We start from the raw sequence: 20504 nt of genomic DNA on the forward strand, positions 1-20504 counted from the left end.
TTTTACAACCAATATAAGAAGAACAAGAAAGTTAAACAAACTGTCAAAATTCCTTTAATAGTTGTCTGCATGAATCACGTTTTCCATCTCCAATCACAACCAATTTACAAGAAGCAAGGAGCACTTTTAATTTGTAATCCTGAGGCGTCTGTTTTACCACTGACAGCCTGAGTGATGCCCGCTAACCATGACCCCAGATTGAAAGGGTCACCTCTGAATGTGGAAATGAGGCTCTAACATTCAGAGTCGGGCTGTATTTCCATTAAAATCTGATTGACTTAATACCAGTATGTGAATTTAAAAACAACAATGGGATGTTCAAAACATCTTTATTGAGTGAAGATGAGATAAGATGTGAGGTCTTGCTTTTTTTAAAAAAAAATTCTGGGTTCTTTTTTCTCCAAAGTTAAGCTGTATTGTATTGGAGGGGAGTAATTAATTTGAAGGGAAGTGTTGGAGAGAGGGAAGGGGAGAGATGGACAGAGTGGGAGATAATTAAGTGGATGAAATGCAGAGTGGTAAAGGTCCTTGTCGTGTCGTGAGGGGCTGTGTGCGAGATGCTGCCCCTGGAGCTTTGATGCCTGCTGCTGTGGCTTCTGGATGAAGGAAAAATTGGGTCTGACATTGCAGCAAAGGACAGAGATAAATCTCTCTCTCTGCTATATATACGCACACACAAATACGCGAAGCAGGTGCACAGGGTCTTGTTGTGAGAGGTGGGAATTAATCTGCACATGTGCATGCTATTTCACACGTCCACAGACATCTGTTTTTGTCATTTGTACAAGAGACTGCTCTGACCTTTATTTAGTCATCCATTCTATTGATTTCTGTAACATTTTGCTTACAATGCAACCGAGATTGAGAATGAAGGGCCATCACTCAAAAGAAGTCAGATGTGCCAGACATTTCAAATGTAGGACGACGCTGCACGTCAAGATTTATATCCACTGCCTGCATTTCATAACCACAGTGCTTTCCCAAGTTCCACCTGTTTTCATTTGCAATTAGCAGACAAAGTTAATAATAAAATCTTCTGATACAGTTTTTAATACCACAGTACTTGCAGTCATATCATTGTAATTACTTTTTGGGGATAATTATGCAGTGAAAATCTGGTATCATGACACACAGTGTGCAGATGACTAAAAAACACAACAGCAGCAGACCAAAGCTGGAACACATTATTCTATCTAACTATGAAAATGTACCATCACATTTGTTTCACCTTCCAAATCAGTGCAGAACACAAGCCTTTGTTTAAACCCTTTTACTGTCTGTAATGTGGCAAACTAATGGTTAGTTCACTGACCCAGCCTCCTGGGAAATGCCAGATTTTATGTGTACTTCGGTGTAGCCAGGCTGTCTGGATAGATGATAGTGAGCATACTGTTCATGATGTTCTCTTCTGTTCAGACAGACATTTAAAAGAGCTAGTAAAGGCTATATACATACATACATATATATATTTTCACAGTAGCTAGTGGTTGTTGTCAGAGAATGATTAGAGGCGGAACCAATGGCAGTGCAGTAGTTTGTATTGTTTCCTCACAGTAAGAAGGTCGTGGGTTTGAATCAAATGACCAGTTTGGGGCCTTTATTTGGAGTTTGGAGGCTCTCTCTGGTTTCCTGCCACAATCCAAAGACACGTATGTTGAGGTTAATTGGTAATTCTAAATTGGCTGTAGATAGGAATGGTTTTCTGTGATAGACTGGTGACTTGTCCATTCATGACAGCTTGGATAGGCTCCAGCACCCCCTGTGACCCTGAATTGGATAAGTGGAAGAAGATGGATGGATAGCCTAAGGTTTCATTTCAGCAAATGCACCTACTAGAAGACCTTTCACCTTCCAGTGTGCAAAATCGTCTTCTGTCTTAAGATTTTGGCACACTACTATGAGCTGTCTGTTAAGAGAGATGATACCATTTGTGTTTTAAATTTGGGTTTAGTTTTATTTACAGATCCAAGACCTAATTGTGTGCAAACAATGACATCACAACTGATAAAAATAATTGCTGAGCCGACTAAAATCACACCCAAACTAAGTGCTCCATACCTGACCTCATACCTTCACATAAAACCACAAGCACAAATGATTAAGCTTGTGGCATGTTTTTCCTTAGATGGAAGGGTGATTTCCCGCAGTGTGGCTGTGTGAGCATACGTTGGTGATACACACACACACACACACACATGCAAACACAACAATAATCGAAGCAGCACGCAGGGACGGACTTGGAGACAAAAAAAACAAACATAGTTCAGATATGAGGCTAATTTGTTTAGGGGGATGTTTGTCACCTTTCCTGTTTCTCTATTACTCAACAGCTGCTAAACTCTTTGATTAGTTCCTGTCATGCATATATGTGTGTTTGTATGTTTGAGTCTGTGGCCTAAACGTGAATCTCTGATTCCAAGAAGCTTCTAGAATAGCAGAAGAAGACACAACTTTCAAAACTGTCACATCACCTCTGCTCCTCATTCTCCCCTTGCAGGCTTACGTTGCACAGTGAGGCTCAGTGACAGATGCTGATTGCATTTGAAACATTTCAAAGTTTGTGTGTTCTTTCTTTCTTTCTTTCTTTCTTTCTTTCTTTCTTTCTTTCTTTCTTTCTTTCTTTCTTTCTTTCTTTTGTAATCATTTGCCTGCAGTATATAACACCCCCGTTGCGCCTTCATCAGAAGCTGTTGCTTGGTGCCGTGAGAACAACATCCCAGAGAAGTGCTGCAAATAAACTCGACAGTCACAGATCAAATCTAGCGCTACAGTCAGTATATGTGTGAATGCTGTGTTCTCCATTACGATCTTCACAGCAACTGCAGCAGTCAGTCACTTTAGTACAATGACAAAGCCACTATTGAAATGTGGCTATGCTAATTCTTTTAATAGAACCAGTACATAGCACGAGCTGGTAGTGATGGAGGTGACCTTTTTTTTTTTTTTAAATCCAGACAGCAAATAACTTAAAAGATATATCCTATCTTTTCTCTCTGCTCTCTGCTCTCAGCGTTATCTCTTCCCACCTCTCTCTGTGTCTCTCTAACGGCCCTGCTTCCTCGGCTCTCCTGCAGGGCCCAACATGCCTTGCCAGAAGCATACTCATTATTTATGCCACTGCAAATGTACCACAACAATGTAAAATTACTTTTACATCTGTTACGAGTGTATAATTCACTTCTAAAAGGAGGCTATTAGTTCTATTAAACAACCTTTTTTTTGGTCACATCATGCTGTGTCTGTAGTTAGACTAACTTATAATTACTGCAGATAGAATATTCTTATAAGATTCAAGGAAGAGCACGAGTGATAGAACACGAGGATGATGCAGGATTACATTACAGACTGCAATATTTCTTCTGTGCATGACAGGATGGACAGATTAGTAGCTGTCAGCGATAAGTGGGAGGAAAGCAAGAAAAGAGAGGAAACATTCAGGAGAGATGACAGGTACCTATAACCAAAAGCTAAAAAATATGGAATTTAAAGCGTTCACAGGACAGATTTGCTTCGGTGAGATTTGAGAGACCTTTCGCTGTCTGTCATTTTGTTTGTCCACTGTGAAGAATGTGGCCACAGTGTTGTCAGTGCCAGATCTGAGTCTGGTCTTCCTACCCTTGGCTGATCGCTCCTCATTTCAACAGGCGCCTCTCTGTCTCTCAATAGCTCAGTCTGTACCCATCCCATGTCCCCCTCAATTTCAGAAGAGGGGGATAAAGAGGATGAGGCGACAAAACAAGAGGGCTCTTTTGTGGCCGTTGAGGAGGAAAGAGATGGTTGTCTGACTCTCCCTGTCATAGGCCCCTTCTGGCAAAAATAATTGGAAAGTAATAAGAACTCAAACACAATAACAACACCCAATAGACCCACAAAATGGGTGTGGATGCTGATTTCTAGGTCAGACAAAGCGGGAGAGGAGAGATGATGTATGTCAGTAGGTTTGACTGAGGGTGGGAAGGGGGTGTCATGAGGTAGGTGGTTGGTGTGTACATAATATACTTGCAAAATGGCATAAACTGTGAGTCACCAGGAGCTCAGAGATCAGTGAAAATCCCTCACCATGCTAGTCTGGATTATGATTTATATCAGTGACGTGGAGTATTGTCGGGATTCTGTTCAGAAGGTTGTTCATGCAAGATGAGTAATCAACTTGTGGAGTAGGTTGAAAGGTTTGAGTCTGACTGACTCATTTTGAAACAAGATAAGTATAAAAGGATCTCACACATGTGATTTTCACAGCTATATACACTATATCAAGCAAAGAAGAAGTTATATTAAAGTTCAACTGTTTTTTAGATATTTTCTAAATATTTCTAGATAGAAAATACGAGTGGAGTACTACATTAGCATTAGGTTGTAACCTAGTTGGTTAATGCTCACAGCTTGCAACTGAGCCTATAAATGCTATATTTGATTCATTCTTCTGCTTTTCCCCCCTTTGTTTTTGTTTAGGAAAGGCTGTCTAAGAAAGCCCAAGCACTTCAGCATGCTGAGAAATCCAAGAACTGGCACGCCCTGTCATACACACCAACTGGTCGCTTAGTTAGGTAAACCTATTCAACTGCCTGTTACTGCAAATATCTGATCAGCCAATCCTATCAGATCAACTCGGTGCATTTAGGCATGTAGACATGGTCAGGATGACCTGCTGAAGTTCAAATTGAGCATCAGAATGAGGAAGAAAAGGGATTACATGTCTTTGAACGTGGCATGGTTCCAGTGCCAGACAGGCTGGTCTGGGTATGTCAGAAAAATCCTGGATTTCTCAATTTCTGTTACGACACTTGGTTAATAGGGTAGAAATTAACAATAAAAAACACGGGGATGGATCAGTAGTTCAGGCTTGTAGTAGAAGTGTTGTAATGGTACGGGGGATATTTTCTTGGCACTTTCTTGTGCCTCTTAGTACCAACTGAGCACTGTTCACCTCAGTATTGTGTCATCCCTTCATGACCATGGCGTACCAATCTTCTGATGGCTGCTTCCAGCGTGTCACAAATCTCAGATCATCTTAAACTGGTTTCACATGACAGTGAGCTTCTTGTACTCAAATGGCCTTCACAGTCCAATAGAGCACCTTTGGGGTGTGGTGGAACTGGAGATTCACATCATGGATGTGTAACCAACAAACCTGCAGCAACTGTATGATGCTCTCATGTCAACATTGACAGAAATCTTTGAGTAATGTTTTCAGCACCTTGTTGATTCTGTTCCATGCAGAATTAAGCTAGCTATGAAGGCAAGCTGCTTTAATTCTTTAGTCAACTTTAATCAACACTTTATCAGCAGTTTTATTAAATGAAAGCTTAAATGAATGCTGATATATGACAAGAAGTTGACATCAAGGCACACATTGATAACACTTACCGAGTAAGGGTGAGCGAGCAGAAATTCAGATCTGTTACGCGAAGTGCGCAGAAAGACGTCATTTAAAGAGCAATCAAACTTAGTTTCTAAGTAAAAAATTGATGCTAAACCTTCTTCTCACTTCACAGTTTCTTGTAAATATGAATTTGATTTATTGCGTATCACTTCTTAATTTCGCATGTCTACATTTGAGAAACTGTCCCAATCAGCGGACTCTCTTCCAGTAAGGAGACACACTCAGTGCTTTACATGCGTAAAACACTTGTTTTTTTTAAATGTCATTTGTTTTTCAAGAGCACACCGTGGTGATTTTTTCTACTGCTTCTCTCAGATAGGCAGTGCAATAGGGGAATAACTCAACAGTAATTTAGAGAGCATTAATAGCAGTGACTAAAGGTGTCTGTGGGTATGCTTCCAACGCTCAGAAATGCACACTTACATCAGGGGTAAATGGAAGGAGGCAAAAAAGACGGCACAAGAAATAACAATTGCGGTAAATAAAAAAAATTACTTTATCAAAAGTGATTTTAGTTAGTCACTATAAAATCTTTAACCTTCAACAGAGCGAGTGTTTGTGGGGGTGTATGAGAAAGCTCTGTTATCTTTTCTCTTTCCTCACCTCAGACTGTGAAGAAAAACATCTATTCACATCATCTTCCCACACAGCACCAACCTCTGCTATTCCATCAAAGCGGAAATATAATTAATGACGTTATTGTCATGTATAGCTTGCACTTGGATGCCAATCGCACACACTGAGATGTCAGGCAGCATCATAATCCCCCTCATGTTGGCAGCACTGCTAGGGGTGAATGGGTCTGTTTGTGTTTAGCCTGCCCAGAGCAGAGCCCCTTCAGTGGGATAGAGGATCAGCCATTTTTTCTTGTGGCCCTGTGGCTCTGGGATCAGCAGGGTGCAAGGAATTACACGACCACATACAGGGAAATGTGCTGGCCGCTCAACGACATTCAGTTTCTATTTTTTCCTCTAGATATGTCAAGTAACTTAAATTGACAAAAACAAACCACTTTCCTTGAAAATACTTGTAAAATCAGGCGAAGTCTCCTGAAAACCATTCACATAAGGGGATCTTCAGGGTTGCTTTGTTCCTTAGTTGTAATCAAACAAGAGGAGGATTATTTGATGTTTCAGCTGATATCTGTGTTCCCAGTTAAAGACAAAGCCGTGCAAACATCAAAGATCCAAATTCAAGTTAGCTTCAATATTTAGCAAGGCTAAAAGGGATCGATGTGGAGTCTTGTTTGTCAAACAACTTCACAAATCTTTTCTGGGGTTTGTGGACACAGTGGATTTCAGGGCATCATTACAATTGCGTCAACGTGTTGCTCCGGTACGTTTGTGGCTGACGCTTTCCGACATGTGTCACGTCTTGTGTGTAAACCGATGCAGAAAGGATCGGTTGATGGAAGGTCATCGTGAAGCTCGAGGAATCCGAGTTGACAGCTTTGGTCCTGACATCACGTATCTGCCAGGGCTTCAGCACACACTGTACTTACTGTATGTCTCAGTGGCTTCAGATTTAAAAAAAAAAAAAGAAAAGAAAAAAAAGACCCATTCACAGTTATTTGATACAAACGTTTGCTTGCTGGTTTGCTTTATTAAAGAAAAGACCTGCAGCAGTTATGCAAATAAAAGAATTCTGACTAATACTTTGTAAGTAGGTAGCCATCTCTTTAGTTGACTGAATGATTTCAACGCTGATTGTGTAAAATAGAGATTAAAACGAATGTCAAACAGTTCATTTTAATCTCTGTGAACTTAAGTTTGACCTGGTTTTTGCCTGTGGAGTAATACTTCTGCTCTTCTTTCTGCTAGAAAAAAAGCACTCAAAGTATTTTCTTACTACAAGCCTCATTCACCATTCATACACGCACATTCATACGAGTCCTTTTATGTATGCTTAACCTAACATTTAAGGCCTTTACACAGATGATGGATGAAATTTGTGCGATAAAACATTTTTTCAGACTCACTTATTCATAATGTAGACATTCACACCATCTGGGGAATTTTGCAGGATGGATTTGCACCATTTGTTTCAGATCACACTTGATATTTCCTGTGTTTATCATGCAAATTAACATATCTGTCATGGCTACTGAACGGACCCACGCGCAGACAGTTCTTTCAAGGAAACAAAAGGGGATTTATTTACAATAGGGATCACCTTAGTGCAAAATATATGTACAGTGAGTTGGGAGGGGGTCCAGGGCTCCAGGGAGAGAAGGGGGGGGGGAATCCACACACATGCTTCCTCTTCCACTCAGTCACCGCCACCGCTCCTCCGCACACACGCACTCCTCTTCAGCCGCACTTGCTCCAACACTCCACACACTGCCCCACTTGGACAGGTCCGGTGATTCGGTCCAGAATTCAGGTGGTTCGACGTTCCAGCGGTGAGCTGCTCTGTGCCACTGCCTTAAATAGCAGCTGGGGAAATCAGCCAGATCAGCCGCAGGTGGACACCATCCACAGGGGTGCGTGGGCCAAGAGTGAGAGTCCGTAATGAGCTCCACCCAGGCAGAGAGGAGGAGGAGAGACAAAAAACTAAAACTAACAACAACAAAACCTGTAGCCAGCGTGGGCCAACCAGAGAGACACGGGGACCGTGACAGTACCCCCCCCTTAACGGGAGCCTCCCGGCGACCCACCAGGCTTATCCGGATGAAGGCGATGAAAGTCGGCAACCATCCCGGGATCCAACACAGCGGAGCGGGGAACCCAGCAACGTTCCTCAAGGCCATAACCCTCCCAGTCCACCAGATAGTGAAGACCCCTCCCGCGACGGCGAGAGTCCATGATGCGGGAGATCGTGTAGGCAGGGAGGCCACCAATGACCCCGAGCGGGCGGAGGGGGCCTGGAAGGAGGGCACAATGGACTGGAGAGACACGGCTTAATCTGAGACACATGGAAGACATTGTGTATCTTCATGTTGCGCGGCAACTTAAGGCGAACAGAAACAGGGTTTATCAAAGCAGCAATTTCAAAAGGCCCGATGAAGGTTGAGGTGAGCTTCTTCGATTCGGCATGAACAGGAACGAAGCGTGTGGACAACCAAACCTTTTGACCGATGGTGTACTCAGGAGCGTGAGTGCGGCGCCGGTCAGCCAGACGTTTGTAGCGTTCTTTCGTGCGCAGCAAGGCCGCACGGGTGGCCCTCCAAACCCGGCGACACCTACGAAGGTGAAACTGGACCGAAGGGACAAAGTGCTCACCTTCCAGAGCAGGGAACAGAGGAGGCTGATACCCCAGGGAGGCCTCAAACGGAGATTGCCCTGTAGCTGAAGACGTCAGGCTGTTGTGGGCATATTCCACCCAGGGCAGTTGGTCGCTCCAGATGGTTTGGTTGGAAGCAACTATGCAGCGCAGAGCGGTCTCCAGCTCCTGGTTAGTGCGCTCAGTTTGTCCGTTGCTCTGTGGGTGGTAACCAGAGGAGAGACTGACCTTGGCTCCTAGCGCCGAGCAGAACTCCTTCCACACACGAGAGGTGAATTGCGGCCCACGATCCGAGACCACGTCCTCCGGGATGCCATGGAGGCGGAACACATGATGCGTGAGATGCCGAGCCGTCTCCAGGGCCGTCGGGAGCTTGGGGAGTGCAACAAAATGCGCAGCCTTTGAAAAGCGGTCAACAATAGTCATTATAGTGGTGTTACCTGCTGACTGTGGGAGGCCGGTAACAAAATCCACCGCGATATGGGACCACGGCCGAGACGGTGTGGGTAAAGGTAGCAGCAAGCCGGCCGGAGGTTGATGTCCCAGCTTGTTGCAGGCGCAGGTTGAACAGGCAGAGACGTACTCCCGAACGTCTCGTGATAATGTGGGCCACCAGAAGTAGCGCTGAAGGAAGGTGATCATTCTGTGTACTCCTGGGTGACATGTGAAGCGGGCAGTGTGAGCCCAATGCAGTACCTGAGACCGAGTGGCCGATGGAACAAAGAGCCGCCCCGCTGGTCCTCCTCCTGGATCTGGTTCAGCCCGCTGAGCCTCACGAATGGCCGACTCGATTTCCCATGTTATTGTACCAACGGCACAAGTCGCTGGCAGGATGGGCTCAGGGTCCTGCCTCTCCTCAGGCACCGAGAACTGCCGTGATAGGGCATCCGGCTTCACATTCCGCGAGCCCGGTCTGTAAGAGATTGAAAAGTTGAAACGGGTGAAAAAAAGAGCCCACCTGGCCTGTCGAGCGTTGAGACGTTTTGCTGTTTGCAGGTAAGCCAGGTTTTTGTGGTCCGTCCATACAATGAATGGCTGAGCCGTGCCCTCCAACCAGTGCCTCCATTCCTCCAAGGCCAGTTTTATAGCCAAGAGCTCCCGGTCTCCCACGTCATAGTTGCGTTCGGCTGGGGAGAGGCGGCGAGAGAAGAAGGCACAGGGCCGTAGCTTACCCTCTCGCTGTTGTGAGAGCACCGCGCCGACCCCCGAGTCGGAGGCATCCACCTCCACAATGAATTGGAGTCGCAAGTCAGGCTGAGCCAGGATGGGTGCGGTGGTGAATCGGTCCTTGAGCTGTGTGAAGGCCTTTTGGGCCGCCTGATCCCACTGAAAAGAGAACTTAGGAGAGGTTAAGCGGGTCAAAGGCAGAGCGATTTTACTGAAGTCCCTAATGAACCGGCGATAAAAGTTGGCAAAGCTGAGGAACTGCTGAAGCTGACGGTGATCAGTTGGTTCCGGCCATTCCACAACAGCTTTGATCTTGGCCGGATCCGGTTTGAGGTTACCCTGGTCAATTATGTAACCCAGGAACGCCACTGTTTGAAAGTGGAATTCACATTTCTCCCCCTTTACAAAGAGTCTGTTCTCCAGCAGCCGCTGCAGGACCTGTTTTACATGGGTTACATGTTCGGTTTCAGTCTTAGAGAAAATCAGGATGTCGTCCAGATAGACGAAAACGAACCGATCTAGGAAATCACGGAGCATGTCGTTAACCAACGCTTGGAAGATGGCTGGGGCGTTGGTTAGCCCGAAAGGCATCACCAGGTACTCGAAATGACCGAGGTGTGTGTTAAAAGCGGTTTTCCACTCATCGCCGTCTCGGAGTCTGACCAGGTGATATGCATTTCGGAGGTCCAGTTTGCTGAACATGGTGGCCCCGTGAAGGAGTTCGAATGCAGATGAGAGAAGCGGGAGAGGATATTTATTCCTGACTGTAATTTTGTTCAGCCCCCGGTAATCAATGCAAGGACGTAGCGATTTGTCCTTCTTCTCAACAAAGAAAAAACCAGCCCCTACCGGGGACGAGGAAGGGCGTATTATGCCAGCAGCCAAGGATTCTGAGATGTAAGTATCCATTGCTTCCCGCTCAGGCCGCGAGATGCTGTACAAGCGGCTCGTAGGTAACGGAGCCCCAGGAAGCAATTCAATGGCGCAGTCGTACGGCCGGTGGGGGGGTAACGACCTCGCCCGGTCTTTGCAAAACACCTCGGCCAAGTCGTGATAAACTGGCGGCACAGAGGAGAGGTCCGGTGGTTCCAAAGCCGGGGGCGGTTCGACAGTAGAGGCGAGGGGAGGGGCTGATCTAAGACAGTTCATATGACACTCCTCCCCCCACCCAGACACGCACCCCCTCTTCCAATTTATGCGCGGATTGTGTTGCTGCAACCAGGGGTGGCCCAAAACCAGGGGGGCGTGCGGAGCCTGAAACACAAAAAGGCTGATTGTCTCAGAATGATTGCCAGATAACGTGAGGGTAACCGGCTCCGTAACATGAGTGATGTCTGGTAGGCGCTGCCCCGACAAAGCAGAAACACGAAGGGGGTGTGGCAACGGGTCGGAGACCAAGTTTAAGCGTTTGGCGAGGTGTGAGTCAATGAAGTTTTGTTCGGCGCCAGAGTCTATTAAAGCGGAGAGAGAGTGTGTCATGGTTTGCTTAGTTATCTTGGCTGGCAGCAGAAGACGTGGAGGAGAATCTTGAGAGAGCCCGCCCACCAGTATTCCTGCCTTTACTGGCGGGCGCGCCCTTTTGATCGCAACGGGCAGGTTGCCACGAAATGGCCTGTCTTGCCACAAAACAAGCACTCACCCGAAACCAAACGGCGATGGCGCTCAGTGGCGCTAACCCGGGAGTGCCCCAACTGCATGGGTTCCTCCTGGTCCAACTCCTCCCTTCGCTCACGGAGCTCTGCCTGGGCTCCTCCGGGCACCGTCTTGGGCTGCCCCGAAGGCTCATGAAAGGGGTGGAGCCGGGAACTCCGTCGTGCATGCAGGCGGCCGTCTACTTTCACACACAAACTCATTAAAGCATCTAGCGAGGAGGGCAATTCCCGCATGGCTAATTCATCTTTTAACTCCTCACAAAGGTTATTTAGCAGGGTACAACATAATGCATCCTCACCCCAGCCGGTCTCCTCAGCCAGAATCTGGAAGTCAATGGAGTAGTCTGCCATACTCCGCTTCCCCTGCTTCAGGTTCAGCAACCGATGAGCTGCTGCTTCGGCGCCGGATCCCTTCTCAAAAACATTTTTAAATTTCGAGAGAAAAACAGCATAGGTTATGTCTGGATTGGCTTTAAGCGCTGCCTGTGCCCACAGCAGCGCGCGGTCACGTAACAGCTGTACAAAGAATGCGATTCTTGCTCCATCATCTTCAAACAAACGTCTCTGTTGGCGGAAAACCAAAGAGCACTGCGTCAAAAATCCTGCACATTTTGACAGCTCACCAGAGAAGGGCTCAGGGGCAGGTAGACGGAGTGCTGCGGTGCCTGGCTCCAGAGCAGAGGGGGCTGTTACTTCAGCTGCTGCCGGCTCCACAGCTTGGGCTTCGGCGCCTTGCGGGGCGGGGTGAGCCGCCGAGGGCGTTCCTTCCAGCGGTGTAAGCCGAGCCACTGCCTGGGTGAGGGACGCAATCTGGCCAAGCAGGTGTGAGAACATCGCCTCGTGGCGGACCAGCACCATCTCCTGTGACGCAAGGGCTCGCTGGACTGGGTCAAGGTCTGCTGGGTCCATATTCTGGCTGGAACGTTCTGTCATGGCTACTGAACGGACCCACGCCCAGACAGTTCTTTCAAGGAAACAAAAGGGGATTTATTTACAATAGGGATCACCTTAGTGCAAAATATATGTACAGTGAGTTGGGAGGGGGTCCAGGGCTCCAGGGAGAGAAGGGGGGAGGAATCCACACACACGCTTCCTCTTCCACTCAGTCACCGCCACCGCTCCTCCGCACACACGCACTCCTCTTCAGCCGCACTTGCTCCAACACTCCACACACTGCCCCACTTGGACAGGTCCGGTGATTCGGTCCAGAATTCAGGTGGTTCGACGTTCCAGCGGTGAGCTGCTCTGTGCCACTGCCTTAAATAGCAGCTGGGGAAATCAGCCAGATCAGCCGCAGGTGGACACCATCCACAGGGGTGCGTGGGCCAAGAGTGAGAGCCCGTAATGAGCTCCACCCAGGCAGAGAGGAGGAGGAGAGACAAAAAACTAAAACTAACAACAACAAAACCTGTAGCCAGCGTGAGCCAACCAGAGAGACACGGGGACCGTGACAATATCTGATCAATCTGACCATTGCATTTAGTACCAATGCTAAAAACATGCACTGGTACTGAATATGCAATGATACAGACATAGGAAAATAATACTCGTTCGCCTCAGACGCACAGGTTGATTTACTCTGGGTCAATCGACTCTTTTGCTATTTCTCTGCCTCCTCAGATGTGGTCCCATCTCTGCTGACATTAGCTCAAACTGCCCCACTGACATCTTGAAATATGTCAGAAAGCGGCCGTGATACAGTTTCAGCACCATGAAATTCTCCCTACTGCTCCCAGAATCTCTGTTTCTTCCTTTTCTTGTTTAGACACATCGGCTCCAAACATCATTACTTGATGTTGACCTCAATTGTTTTTTGTAGTGAGCATGAACTTTTGGCAAAATTGCAAAATTTTCGGTGTGTATATATGTTACAAAAAATGCCGTGTCTTTTTTTTTTTTTTTGCAAGGCACTGTAAAGGCCTCACACTCTGATGGAAGAACTGTGGAGACTCAATGTTTGGTATTTTGCCCAGGGATACTTCAACATACCTCCCGAGCCACAGCCACAGCTTCTGACCTGCCTCATCTCTTATGCTCCAAAGTTATGAGTGATGATTAAATTGAAAAAAAAAAAAACTTGGCACAGACACAGAACATCTATTTGTTGATAATTTAACATGAATATTAATATACAGTCATGACAGCAGCTTTTACCCCACCCCTTAAAATGATTTTTGATTCAAGAAGATGGTGAAGTTGACTTTGCATCACTTGTGTGATGAAAACAAAAAACAGAAACACCATTTATTATCTACCGTTCACTTTAGAGGTCACGTGCTACTGCAATAACGTGCACGTCTGAGCCATGTGATCAGAGCCGTTGTCCTTAGTGTGGTTAGCAGACCTTTCAGAGTTCATTCCTGCTACTGGAAACGCTGACGTGACTTCATGATTGAATACAGTAAATGTTCTCAAATGTCAATCATGGCAGCTTCATCAGCAGGTGGTGTTTACAGTTGTTGCATATTTTTTTTGTCAAAATTTCTACTCAGTTTTTCAACTGCAATTGAATCGAGTGCGACAAGTAAGCACTTAATAAGCAAGCAGTGATCTTACATTCTGCAACGTTCATATTTATTTATATTGTGCTTTACATACGGAATTAAATGATTACCATGTTTCACCATGACTGTCACTGCCAAGTTAAAAACCCCTTAAAAAGTGGCAGTAATTTTGGTTTTTAGGGAAACTGAGACCATATATGATGTGTGTTCAATAATTAAGGCATAAATGTTTGTAGACAAATGAGTGTGAACCAGCAAAAACCAAAAATCTCTTATCCACATTGCTCTCTATGTCAGTGACACTTTAACTCTTGTCCTCTTCAGTCAGAGGCAGCACATGAGGCTATCAGGATGTAATGAAACTTTTAAGCTGAATGTTGTTCAGGTTGGCCAAGTTAGGTCAACCCAGCGTCCATAAACTTTCAATATTTAAATTGAAAATTTCCCAGTTAAAGGCTTATATGTGCTGTCCAAAATCCTGGATGTTAGAGCCAATGATTACAACAAGCGGCTGTGGATCTGGAAGTCGAGGAGGTCGTCCACTTATCTGAAGGTGGGTGGTTTAATGTGTGGCTCAGTCTGCATGTTGAAGTGTCCTTGGCTGTTAGTATGACAGTGAAAGTGCTGAATGGTTGAATGAGGCTTGTAGTACGACAGTTCGCTTTGAGTAGCTGATAAGACTACAGAGTAAATTTAAAACCAATTTACATAACAAGGGCCAAAATGTAAAAGAAACTTACTTAGAAAAACAGGAACTTCATTCTGCTGGAGGGGACAGAGGTGAGCTCGAATAGATTTGAAACTATTTCGATCCTGCATTTGGATTTATTGAATTTGGATTTCAAATTAAAAGAATGAATATTGGCTGTAATATTTAATACATTTTTGTTGCATGTTCAGGAGCATCTGTGGTTCAGTTTGGTTGATACTGGATGGTAAATATGGATCAAGATTAAAAAGAAATGAAATTGTTTTGGGATAAATTTTCACAAAAAGTGTCAATAATAATAATACTTATATTTTTTTCATTATAAAAACTTTACAAAATGTTATTTTTCACCAAACAGGGCATGAATGGATTCCACATAAAAACTTCCCCATCGTCACTTTCATCTACAAACCTCTCCAAAAACTCAGCAGTACAGGTCCTCGTCTATACTTTACTATTTTAGGCTTTTATGCCATATTTTCTTCCTAAAACCCCAAGAAAATAGAGGACTGATCTGTGTCTGTCTGATACTACTATGATGCTTTTAATCTGGCTTCATGTAGGTGCTAGGAACTGCTATATTCATTTGATGCAGGAGCTTTTACTTCGACAATCACGAGTAAAACTGATCATTTTGATGTGGAAACTATTCATCTCTGACCTGCTTTTGAAAAAATTAGATGAAAGGAGCAGTGAAGCTATTTCCGTCTCGAACTTGGGTGCTGTTGAGTCTTAAAATGATTGACAACCATGCCACTGGATGGGTCTGAACAATATCGCAGAAGCAACAGAGAGTGAGGCCACATTTTCGTTCTATATGGTGCATTTAACAGTTGCCATTAAACAGGTGCGTCGGGGCTAAAAGGGCAAGACTATAAATTAGAGGAAAAAAGTAAAACAGCTTACATTAACTTGCTTTCTTTTTTTATCATGCTCTCCTTATGAACTCCTCTCTCTTTATTGATCGTCTCTCCATCCTCTCACTTCACAACCAGATGCTCCAGGAGGCCGAGTGATTGACAGGCCTGTGTTCTGCTCCTGCTGGATAATACCCTTCCCACCTCTCTCGTTGCCTGGGTGACAGATGGGTTTTCTCTGCTGTAACACTCGGTTTCCATCTCTGTCACCTCAGATTGGTGAGCGTGCGAGAGAGAGAAAGGAACGGTGGTTGAGTCCTAGTCAATCCTACACTTCCCATGACAAATGACAGCGGCACAGACAAACAGTGCACGGTGAGTCGTTTGTGTTTCTAACTGTGACATTGCCTCATAGTCTCTCACACCAATCTTGCACACTGTTCTCTCTCTGGAATGGGAGCTGACATTAAAAGCAGACTGTGCCTGTCTGTGATTCACAGTGAAGATATTTCTCTGCTCTCCCTCGGATGATGCTTAAACATAGAGCTTTGGCCTCCTGTGCCGGCAGAGGTGGGAGTCTTTGATTCAAAACCAACTGGAACGGGTCAAAAAAACAGCCTGGAGGCAGCTGCTTCCTCAGCTAAAGTAGCTCTCGTTTTGCTTCTCTCTGTCTCTCCCCTTCCTCCTCCCCCCCCCCCGTTTTTCCTTTTGTCACTTAGCATCATCTCTAACAACGTTGCTATTAGCACAGCTCATCATTCACGCTGGCAGTGCCCGTGGCACAATTGGGCCAGTGCCAAGTGAAATAGATGACATCATCCATTGTGCTTGTGCACTAGTCCAGTCAGGCTTTGAGGCACCAGTATGAAGCTTTGGACTTGATTAGCGTTGAGACCATGACATCACCCTTCAGTCAGTTTCCCTATGGAGGCGCTGACATCATCCATCTGAGTCAATTATTACGATCGCAGGTGTCTAATAATCTGTTTAGAGCCTCACTAGTAATGATTACAGGTCCCAGATCATTCCTGAATCAATGTGGAAATCTATCATCTAAAACCAGGTGTGAAGAATAACTCATATGTAGACTGTCTGTGCGCCTGCTTGTTGAGTTAATAAACAAGCACACCTGCTGCTGCTGTTGTTGCTTCTACCATATATTCTGATTCGACCCTACCCAAGGCAATCCTTGTGCTTTTTCCTGATCCTGTATTATTCAAAAACATGGTCTTCCTATCAGCTTATTTCATTGGCAGGAGTGGAAACTCATCTTACCCCTGAATGAATATTTCTTCCTGTGAAGCTCTTTTTTCTGTTACACGTCTGCAGAAAACAAGAGCAGCCTTAAAAGTAAATAAATATAAAAAAATCTACAACCCATTACAGGTTGTATATGCTTTTGATCTCTGAAGCGTGTTGGCAGTCTGAAAACAAACAGAAGAAAAAATGAAAATCTGGGGAAACACTCATAAGATTCCCTGACAGAAGGAGGTAAGTTCCCATGGGGAGCTAAGATAGCGAAACACAACTGAAGAACTGATGACAGGTATTACTGGAACGTGCGAGCATTTATGTGCACGATGACAAACGTGCTCGCACATGGTTGGAGAAAACACATCGGCTTGTTTATGTCAGGTTACACCTCGAAAAGAGTGATGAACCTATATTTGATTGGGTGGATGCCAATGAGATAAAACTCCAAACATTTTCATTTGCTGTAACATTTCCTTTTTGGGTCGTCTTTTTCAAAAATGTTCCCATATTGTAATTACAGATTCCTACCTGGAATCCCGTTTCTTAAACTTTAGGTCCTTTTTTCCTCTAAGTTTTGTGTTGGTGTTCGAAGGTAAGTATATTATCTCCCTGTTAGGAGCCAGACATGCGAGAGAAGAAGCAGATAAGGGAACATGGTGAGACGCTGAGCTGTCTTGGAGTGATAATTAAGGAAGAACCAGGTGGACAAGTGTGACTGTCGAATTAGTCATAAGGGGCTCGACACACACACACACACACACACACACACACACACACACACACACACACACACACACACACACAGGCACATGACCACACAAAGATACACGCCAGCACTCTGTCACATCTCAGAGCAGTCTTCACACATTTTGTTCAGCAGGTATGTGACATGTTTAATTACGGGTGGATAATGAACATCATGTCAAACGCTCAAACATGGAAGGCTGTATTACAGCTTCAGGAGGAACGCTTCACAGAAGATTCTCCATGCAGCAGTGATGGCTACAGAAATTGCATAAGAGCTGGAAGCACACACAATGTCTTCTAAATACAACAGTTGACTACCACGAGCCTGGTATGAACTAGAAATCATTTCAGTAATATTTCATAATACAGTTTGCAGATTATGGTTTTATTTCCCAACGTTCATGGAATGAATGTTTTATAAATTTAGGATGTAATTAATGAAGGGTAGATACAGGGGAATAATGGGAGTAAAATTTGGCAATTTTAAAGTAAATTAGAAACTACACCAACACCAGACCCTTTTTCAGATACACCTTGCTAATACCAGGTGAGATCTGTGTTTGCTTTCAGAACAGCTTGGCATAGATTCAACAAGGTGCTGGAAACATTCCTCAGAGATTTTGATCCGTATTGACATAACAGCATCACACGATTCTGTAGATTTGTCGGCTGCACACTCATAATGCTCTCCTGTTTCACCACATCCCAAAGCTGCTCTAGTGCAGTGGTCCCCAGGGCCACGGACCAGTACCGGTCCGTGAGTCGTTTGGTACTGGGCCGCAAGAGTTGAGGCTTGGGTGTGAAATGTATGGTTTTCAGAGTTTTTACAGTTAACTTGGTTTCCCTGCGTCTTTTCCCGTGTTATAGTTGTGTCTTATTTTGAAAGAAATATTTACGCATTACCATGGTGACCAGAGAGCATTAAGGGGAAGAGAGGAGCACGTTATTCTCAGTGTTGTTGGCGCATTTCAGAAGGACGCTACTAATAAAGTTACACAATGACACAGTGAATTCTCGTTTATTATTATATTTACAAAATACCACAGTTTTTCTCTTGGTCGTATAATTTTATTTTGTTGTATTTATTCGCGACACCTTAAAGGCCGGTCCGTGAAAATATTGTCTGACATTAAACCGGTCTGTGATGCACCACTGTTCTAGCGGACTGAGATCTGGTGACTGTGGAGGCCCTTTGAGTAAAGTGAACTCGCTGTCATGCTCAATTAATCAGTTTGAGATGATTTGAGCTGTGCGACAATACAATGCAATATTTTTCAAATCTTCGTTGTCCAGTTTTGGTGAGCCTGTGTGAATTGTAGCCTTAGTTTCCTGTTTTTAGTTGACAGGGATGGCACTAGGTGTGGTCTTCTGCTGCTGTAGCTCATCTTCAAGCTTCAAGGTTCAAGAAGAGATGCTCTTCTGCGTACCTTGTTTGTAATGAATGGCTATTTGAGTTACTGTTACCTTCCTATCATCTTAACACGATCTGTCCATTCTTCTCTGACCTATCCAGCAAGGGGTTTTCACCCAATGAATTACAGTTCAGTGGAAATTTCCTATTTTCTAGTAAACCCAAGAGATGGCTGTGTGTGGGAAAATCCCAATAGATCAGCAGTTTCTAAAATAATCAGGCAGCCCATCTGGCACTAACATGTCATATTTAAGGTCACTTACCCATGCCTTTTGTACCCATGCTTATGCTCAGTTTGAACTTTATCAGGTCATCTTGATCATGCCTACATGCCAGTAAGCAGTGTGTACATCAGTAATTCTGACAGCTTCAGTATCAATGAAGGGAAAAAAGACCTCAGAGGGTGCTGTGAAAATGCAACAGCAGTACAGTGTCAAATCAAAAGTGTGTGCATACAGATCACACAGGATCGAAAGAGAAATGTGGCCTGACAGTAAAAATCAAAATGCTTTTGTTTTCATGAAGAAAATATAAGAAATGTGCATGTCCATACTTGCAAAGAGGCATTGCATTAAAGCCACCCCCTCTGAGCCATAGTTATGATAACCACGCGTGACATGTATGGCTTCACATCACCAGAGTTGATAGAATGCTATCCAAAACTGCACGAAGTCAGTGTGTGAGCAGTGCTTCAAGTCATAACAGCTACTTTGAACTGTCAGGGCAGTGAGTGGGTGTATGACTCTGATAGTCAATTTATGCTGGATAATGCAAAGATAGGAGCTGATAAATTATGACTCACAGACAGTCTGAGTTAGAATTATTTTGCGTACACGTCTGTAATATGTGCAGTGTGTCACCTTGCCCCCTGCATGTGCTGCGGCAGTTTGTTATTCCTCATGGAGACTCACAGGATTTATCAAGGTGCGCTTTTTTTAACCAGCTGACATAACAAACTCCCTTCAACCCTCACCAAACACAAACTCAGAGCCACATGATGTGAGCTGCAGTTGTCATCGCTGGTGTCTGCTGCTATTCGAGTGAATCCCACCCTGACAGAAGCATCACTTTCTGTATTTTTTTTCTAAAGAAGGCTATTCTTTCTTTGCTCGATCACTTTCTTTCACTCCATCCTTTGTGTTACTCTGCGCCCACTCTTTTTCCCCAGATCTTGGAGAAACTAGTCTGTTTGTGAAAGAGAGAGTGAGTTAGGGAAAGAAAGCAAAAGGAGGAAAAAAAGGACAGAAGCGAGTGAGAATGGTGGCGAGATTGATAGGATGCGTGAAGAAGCATCTCGTCTCATTATGTGTGAAAATGAACCCACGTGGTCGCTTCTCCTTCTCCGTAATTACCAAGACGTTGCTCTGTCATTAGCGGGATTAAAATAAACTTAGCAGCACACACCACAAAACAACCGCAATGACACTCACGCACACACAAAGACATATGCCGAAGCAGTTTTCTAGCTTTTAACTTCCTTCGCTTTAAACAGCTGAAACGGATGCTTTTCAGATTGCATCAAATAAACCACGTCGGTGATCCCATCTTTCAGAACCTGAAACCTATTTCCTACCTGTGAGGAAAGCTATTTACGCTAT

The sequence above is a fragment of the Mchenga conophoros genome, linkage group LG2 (assembly GCF_057382185.1).
Source record: "Mchenga conophoros isolate Kocher_MC1m ecotype Shallow Benthic linkage group LG2, M_conophoros_male_GT1.1, whole genome shotgun sequence".
In the NCBI taxonomy this organism is placed as follows: Eukaryota; Metazoa; Chordata; class Actinopteri; order Cichliformes; family Cichlidae; genus Mchenga; species Mchenga conophoros.